The sequence below is a fragment of the Mus pahari genome, chromosome 2 (genome assembly GCF_900095145.1).
Source record: "Mus pahari chromosome 2, PAHARI_EIJ_v1.1, whole genome shotgun sequence".
Taxonomy (NCBI): Eukaryota; Metazoa; Chordata; class Mammalia; order Rodentia; family Muridae; genus Mus; species Mus pahari.
The window spans coordinates 151,906,110-151,914,715 of record NC_034591.1 but is presented as its reverse complement, the minus strand read 5'-3'; positions in this window follow the sequence as shown (position 1 = coordinate 151,914,715).

Genomic DNA, 8,606 nt, shown 5'->3' with positions numbered 1-8,606 from the left:
GGAGGTCTTATTCCAAATGGCTTCTTATATTGGTATAGGTGTCTCTTTTATGTTAGGGTCTATCCCAGGGACAGACGCAGGTGCAGGAAGTGCTACTGGGGGGTTGGTTCTGATCCAAGCTTATTGTGGCTAACTGTGCAAAGCAGTTCTAACTGACTTCTAGTGTGATTGGTTTCCAGGAACACCAAAGCACAGAGCATAACAAAGTATCCAATCAACTCAGGCTTGAGAAAGTTTCCTAGTAACATCAGTAACCCATCAAAATGGCTGGCTAGACAAGCATCCTTTACCCAGACCTTAAATATTAAAAGAATAACTGAAGTCACTCGTCAAAATAAAAAAGAAGTGAGGAGGCAGAGGCAGGCGGATTTCTGAGTTCAAGGCCAGCCTGGTCTACAAAGTGAGTTCCAGGACAGCCAGAGCTACACAGAGAAACCCTGTCTCAAAAANCAAAAAAAAAAAAAAAAAAAGTGAGAACAGAGGGGATTTGGGAATACTGGGGAAGAAAGGAGCAAGAGCAAGGGAGCATGTTCAAAGGGAATTGTGGGAGGTACGGAGCTCTGCCTCCCTCAGCAAGGCTAGGTGGAGTGAAAAGCCATTGCTGGGACACTGAGATTGTTTAAGGAGCCCTTTGCTCTCAAGTATTTAAGGAATGCACCCATTGTTTTCTGTGCAAAGCGCTGCTCCTTCTTTTTCCTTATGAGTCTGTGTCTCCTGAGTCTCAGCTTGTTGGAGAAGGCTGGGGTAACTTTAGTTTTTTAAAATATTTATATATTTTAAAATATTAATATTTAAATATTAATGTTGGTTCTTAAATGCTTTAACCTCTCTTATAGCCAAACACCAACCAGAGGTAGTGGAAAAGAAAGGATATGGGACAAAGGGACCTGCTTAGAAAGGTTCTTTGGAGCAACTCCCATCTGTGTTGTCTGGAAATTGGCAGTTCAGTTCACTGGTTAGAAACACTTCATGGAGCTAGAGAAAGTACCCAAGGAGCTGAAGGGGTCTGCAATCCTAGAGGTGGAACAACAATATGAACTAACCAGTACCCCCAGAGTTCATGTCTCTAGCTGCATATGTAGCAGAAGATGGCCTATTCAGCCATAATTGGGAAGGGAAGCCCCTGGGTCTTGTAAACTTTATATGCCCCAGTACAGAGGAATGCCAGGGCCAAGAAGTGGGAGTGGGTGGGTAGGGGAGCAGGGCGGGGGGAGGGTATAGGGAAAGAAAGAAACTCTTCATGGATACACCAGCAGTCTAGTTCGGTAGAGTCCGGTTAGCAACAACACTGACACGACCTAGCAGAGACAGCTAGGCCTCAGGCTCAGCTCGAGTCAGGAGGAGGGACCAGCAGGAACATCAGGAGAAACTCTCAGCTGGGCCTCTCTCAGAGAAGGGAAGATTTTGTGAAGATTGGAGATCCACAAGCGTTGCACAGCTAGGTGTACCAGCAAGCCAAGCTCTCTCCATCATTCTGTGGAGTCCTATTTGTACCCTCCAAACATCACATGTCCATCACCTGTCTTGCCTCAGCAGCTGCATCCAATCACCCCGAGTCCTTGGAGGCGGCAACAAACTGCAGCACACCACCAGAAGTTTTTGGTGTGTCTCTCCCTATGGCGCCCTGACAAATGCACCTCAACTACACAATACAAGGTGGACCAATACATGCATGTTGTTATCAAAGAATCTGTTGTCATGTGTCCTTTCACGTGCTTGCTTTAGCAGAACATCCTCTCCCCTGTGTCTGCTCCAGCTGACCATTCCTTTACAAGTCTGCCTTAGTCTTTCACCTGTGCCCACTTTAACGAAATGTTCCTTTTGCCCCAGCAAAACACCATCCAACCAACTTCCCAAAGAACCCCGAAGTTTCCACTTCAAGCTGTCCCACTGGCAGCCATACGTGCTATCTCTGTTGGATGGAATTATTCTACACATCACATCATTGGTCATTGGTTAGTGTCATTTTAGAAGTCTTCAGGTGATGTTTTATGTGATCTATCACCCAGGTACTGAGGCCAGGACTCTAAGCAAGGTGACCAATCAGTATAGAATTCCTCTAAGAGGGTTTTGGATGGGCAATCATCAATGATTTTGTATCAAGAAGTAAAACTGACATGAATATCATTAGCCAAAACACAAAAAAGAAAGACAAGGAGAAGTGTGTGGGGGTGGGAAGACTATTGATGGTTATAATGTATATGATTCACATTGTATTAAAATATCTATACTCTCTTGTTTCACTGGTAACATTCTAGCAAGTCAGAACTCCAGCCCTAGAAAATAAACCAGAGGTTGAACAAAGTAGTCAGTACTGCAGATGGAAAACAAAAGGGACATTTTGAGGGATAGAGAACCCGGTACCTGATGTATAACTGATGTACATACCAAGAAAAGTATACCACAAAGAAAGAATTATAATTTTGTTCCTTTAAAAGTAAATGTAGCAAGTCTGAGTTTTAATCTATGTGCCATACATTTGTAATCTTCATAACTTTTGCTCCTTTCTGACAGAAGAAGAATTGTTGATTCAGTGTGGGGAAGTCATTACAGGGCAGGTAACAAGTAATTAAAGGATTAGCTGCACTGTAAGATGCTTAACTTCAGGGCTAATCTCTGAGCTCTCTTTGGTGTTTCTGAAAATATCCATGCAAACACGGGTTCAATCCATGTTTCCTTCTGTTTGGAGTCCCCTAGACAGGGTTTCCCGCTTTTACAAATGCACACAGAGCCCAAGGAAGCATTCTAAACACAAAGGAGAAGCCTACAGCCTGGGTCCCTCTTTCCACAGTGTCCCACATTTTGATTAACCAGAATAGAAATTTACACCTTGAAAATGGGAAACTTGTTGCTTTGAATGTAATATCCTTTTCTAGAAAAGAGAGAGTAGAGAGTACATCAGAAGTCCTTCCATGAGGCCTGATTTCCCAAAGCACCAAAATCAGAATAGATGACAAAAAAAAAAAAAAAAAAAAAAAAACCTCTGAAATGTACAAACCAGTGCCTTTAGTGGGTCTATAGACAAAAATGCTTAGCACATCAAATATAGCAGAACATGTAAAGAATAGTACATGGATGTGTTGGCATCTAGTCCAGGCTCCACCCCACAGTTACCTGGCAACAGCCAGATATGCCTGACTCACTATAAAAGGGGCTGCTTGCCCTCTCCTCTCTCTCTTGCTCTCTTGCTCTCTTTCTCTGCTCCTCTGGCTCCTGCCTCCTTTCTCCCCCTCCCACTCCCCCTCTCTCTCCACAGGCTCCTGACAGACCTCTACTTGGCTAGGCTACTCCTCCCCACCCTCTGCCTTTATTTCAACTCCTCTCCCCATGCTCTGAGTAACCTCTATTCTAAAGTATACCATCATTAGGCTGGTCCCTCAGGGGAAAGGGATGCCTCAGCTTGGGCCCACTGAGGCACCCTCTTCCCCCGCACCTTACCTCGCCTCCACTAAACATATCCCTGGCCTTCTCTATCATTTTATAAAACATACTACGATGAACAAGGGGATTGATTGAAATCAATCCATGTAATTCATTCTATTAACAGAGCAAAGAAGAAAACTGAAGTGCTCTATCCATTGATGAAGTAAGCACCTCGGGGGCAGATAACAAACAGGCAAGGGTGTGTGGGAACAGCCATACACATCCTTATGCACTGCTTATCAGGAGGCCTCAAGGATCCCAAAACAAGAGTGGCTCTCGCCATTTCTCTTGGTCACCCACCAGAACTATATGGTAAGACCCTAAAGCTGAAGACATCCTGTGCCCTGATTGTCAGAGTTAAAGAACTCAAACTAGAACTGAGCTGGTGCTTGCTTTTCATAATTGAAGGCGATATCAGGCTGCTGGAGTTTGGGGGAGGAGGTCACTGTGGTCTTACCCAGCTGTGACCCCTACAGCTTCCAATATCAAACCAAGAGACAAGGTGTAGCAGAATCGTAGCAGAATCATTGTATCTGGCGTGAATTTTAAGTGACTGCGCCTAGGCTTTGAAGAAGCTTTTGGCTAGTAATTGTCATCAGAGATTTTATGGGGTTGTTCTCTTCTTTAGGGATTCTCTCAGCCTTTGCATAACTTAGAGACAAGCACGACCAACCAGGACACCTCCTGTGACTGACTATTGCTTAAGGTGATGACAGAGGCTTTGGTATTCAGAAATTGACTTGCTAAAGATGCCTTTTGTACAATAAAGAGGCTCTGCAACACGGGGTTGGCATTCAGTCCTTGAGAGGCTGAACACCAGCCACCATCACAGCCACTACCACACCCACCACCACACCCACCACCACAATCAAGCCTCTCTCATAACCCAGAACACCCGACAGAGGGCACGGCTTTCCCACTGATTTAATTGTGGCCCAACTGTTATGAAAATGAGTAGCTACTTTCTAATTGAATTCCAGGCCCAGTCCACAGAAAGGAACTCATGTTTGGTACTGTAAACCCGATTTTAAAAGTTCTTGACTGGAGTGGTCTTAGGCCCTAGGGGAAATTTACGGCTGTTCTACAGACTAGAAATGACATCAAACTGCCTTCTAGACACCTGAGTGTGTTAGGCAAATGCTAATCTCAGCCTTAATGAGAGGAATTTCTCTTTCCAGTAAACAGCAGTGAATACAGCGACTCCTTTCTGCCCACAGTTCTGAAAACAAGGGACAACTGAATATTCTGCCCTAAACAGGACATGTATACCACTGGTGTCAATTCCTTCCAATCCCCTTCATGGACTGATGGAGAGTTTAAGAGCCTGATCATAGGGAAATGGGCTATGACATGATCTTCTGGGGATGAAAGCAGCCGAGGTTGCCTGAACTGGCCCAGCATAAGACTGGCACTGTCAACAGCCAGCTATTCATGAGAGAGGGGCTCACAGGACCCTACCCTTTACTACTAAGCTATCAGATACCGGTGAATTTGGGCGGGGGCAGTGGTGGCATTTGAGGAAGTCATTATGCTTCAGATGTGTGTGCACTGGGAAACATCAGGCTCCATGGGACAGTGTTGTATCTCTGGTCACCCAGATATCTTGAATTAAATTCAATGAGTCACAAAACAAAACAAACACTATTAATATCAGAAAGATATGTTTAGGGAGGAGGAAGGCCTCTTGGGTGTGGGAATAAGAGGGGGTGGAGGGAAGCGTGCTCTGAATGCATTATTGACGTGTAGGAAAGAGTCCAGAAACAAATTAAGATAGTAAAAAATATTTGGCAAAATCCCAAAGCCCTCTATGATTAAAAAGCAAACCAAAGAAAGCAAGCAAAACAGCAGCAAAAACTCCCAGCAAAACCAGGGAAGAAGCATTGCGAAACGGTTCTTCAGATCAAAGAAGCCCTGGAGAATGAATCCAGGCAAACAAACCCTCTCACACAGATGGACAGAATGAGTTTTTGACCAAAGCGCAAAAGCAAGGCCATGGCGGAGGTCATCCCCTCTAAGACATCATGCTGGAGGGTGGATGCCGTGCTTACAGAGACACGTGCATCTCCTCTAAGACGTCGTGCTGGAGGGTGGACGCCATGCTTACAGAGACGCAGAAAACAAAAGCACTATTAAAAAAAGATGTTAGTTTAAATTTCACACACGTTCTGTGCTCAAAATTTCACACCTACCCCTCGAATCCTGTACAAGAATCTGCTCAAAATGTATCACAGACATAAATGTACAACTATGAGAAAATCATTTCAAAATTATTTTTTATTTTTTTAGATTAATATGATTGCATCATTTCCCTCCTGCCTTTCCTCCCTTCAAACTGTCCCCTATACCTCTCCTTTCTCTTTTTCAAATTCATGCCTTTGCTTTTCATTAGTTGTTGTTACACACACACACACACACACACACACACACACACACACACCTTCTATAAACAAATATAGCAAAAGATCTTCAGGACACTGAACTTTGTAAAGCAGTCTCGGCCTGCCAGTTAGCAGACCAACCATAGCCACAGAAAGTGATCTCTTTGACCTCATTAAAGTTAGAAATGCTGGCTCTGTTTAAAACAAACAACCTTGATGATTTAAAGACAGATGGCACTGGGAGAGAATTATGCCAACTACGTGCTCAACAGGAGACAGGTTCCTAGAAAAGATAAAGAGCTCTTAGTCAGATATGATGGCACACAGTTTTAGCTCCTGCACTTGGGGAATAGAAACAAGGTGGCTGGCATTTAAGGTCTTTGACCATGTAGCATCTGTGAGACCAGTCTAAGTGAAGAGAGCCTTTGTCCCACACAACAATAACCAATCTCCTCTTGAAAATTCAGTATTAAATAACTAAGTAATCAATCCCACTTAGAAGGGGGAACAAAATAATCATGGGAGGCACACAGAGGAGGGGACTTGGTGGGAGAGGGAAGGGGAAAGAAGGGTCAGGATCAGGTATTGCAGGGTAGGGGGGAGACAGGAGAGAAGAAGCCCAGAGGGCCAGGAGAATGAATGAAAATATGCAGCTGAGGGGGCTGGGGGGAACCTCTAGAAGTTCCAAAGATCTAGTATGGGGGAGGCTCCCAGCATTCAAGGTGGGTGATCTTAGCTGAAATGTCCAAGAGTAGGGAATATGGAACCTGAAGAGACCACCTCCAGTTGTTAGACAGTGCCCCCAGTGGAGGAATGGGGACACCAAGCCACCTTCAAGTTTTTCTATCCAAAAGTGTTTCTGTCTAAAAAAAAATGCAGGGACAAAAATGCAGCAGAGACTGAATGAATGGCTCACCAGTGACCCGCCCAACTTGAGATCCATCTCATGGGTAGGCACCAAACCCTGACACTATTACTGATGCTATGCTGTGCTTGCAGACAGGAGCCTAGCATGGCTGTTCTCTGGAGGCTCTACCAGCAGTTGACTGAGATAGATGCAGATATATACAGCCAAGCACTGCACTGAGGTCAGGGACCCCTATGGAAGAGTTAGGGAAGGACTGAAGGAGCTGAAGGGGATGGCAACCCCATAGGAAGAACAACAGTGTCAACTAACATGAACCCCCAGAGCTTCCGGAGACTAAGCCACCAACCAAGAGCATACATGGGTTGGTCCCAGCCCCTCGGCACACGTGTAGCAGAGGGCTGTCTTGTCTGGCTTCAGTGGGAAAAGATGCACCTAAGCCTGCAAAGACTTGAAGCCCCAGGGAAGGGGGAAACCTGGGGGTGGGGTGGGGTGAAGGACCCCTCTCAGAGGCCAAGGGGGGGGTATGGGGGGAAGAACTCTCTGAGGGGGCCTGGGGGTAACATTTGGGATGTAAATAAATAATAAAAAAAAATCACTAAGTAAAGCTTGCCTTTGTGGTATGTAGGAGATTGAGAACAAGAGAAATTTAAGTCCAATCTGATACATTGCATTTGATACATTTGTCCTTTTAAAAAGACAAATACTATAAAAACATTTTTTTAATGTTTAGTCTCAGTAGCTATCATAGGAATGCAAATTAAAGCTACTCTGGGATTTTTAATCTCATCCAAGCAAACAATACCAAATACTGATAAAGATCCAGAGAAGAGAAAAAAGCCTTACTACGTTGATAGTAAAAATGTAAAATAGAGCAGCCATAATGGAAGTCTCAATACACTAAAACACATGATGGGTGACACTTATCCTGTGTATTAACTGAAGGCTCATACAACACAGAGATATTTGCACATCGCTGTTCATGGAGGGGTAGTTCACACCAGTGCCACAGCAACAATCTACATGTCTGTCCACAGAGGAGTGGATGAGGAAATGGGGGAAACATGCAGGAGAACTGATGGGGCCACCAAGAGGAATAAGCTTTGTCATTAGCAGCAAAATGGACAGGAATGTGAATTACTACATTAAGCAAATTAAACTGATCTCAAAAAGACAGGCATTGCGTATTGTCTCTCATTTTAGATCCCAATCAAGATCCTAAACATAACACAGAAGGGAAAGAAAACTAGAAGAACACAGACTGCTAACCGGAGGGGAAGGAGAGGAAAGAGAGGAAGGCTGGCTGGTGGGGACGGAATACACTCAAGACACATTATGTATTTCATGAAAATGTCCTTAGGAAACGCAGTATCACATACAAGGAGTACATGCCAGTTAAAAGTGTCATTCAAAAGGCAAACAATTCAATCAGAAAATGAACAAAGAAGCCCAGACACCTCACAGAGATGATTCATACATGACAGACACATAGGATATTTACTAATGGATATGTTGAAAAACTGTAAGATATGACCAATGAGAATTTCTTTAAAAAAAAAATGGAGACAGTAAATGCTGGCAAGGATGTGGAAAAACTGGACTGCCTGTATATTGCAAGTAGAATAGAAAATATTCCACTCACTGGCTTTGGTATTGTCAAACAGCTGGTGGATGTTTTATAAATTTTCTAAAGTTAAATATGAATTTCCTATATGACCTAGCAATTGCATTCCTAGGCAATTTCTCTAGGGAAGTAAAAATTTAGTTCACCCAGAAACTTATGCCCAAATGTTCTGGTGGCATTATTCATACTTGCCCCAGACTGGGACCTGTCCCGTGTTCTGACAAGTAAACCAGCTGTGGTATGTTTGTACCATGCAACACTGAACATCCAGCCCTGAATGAGGCTCAGAAACACACACACTCACATGCACACACAC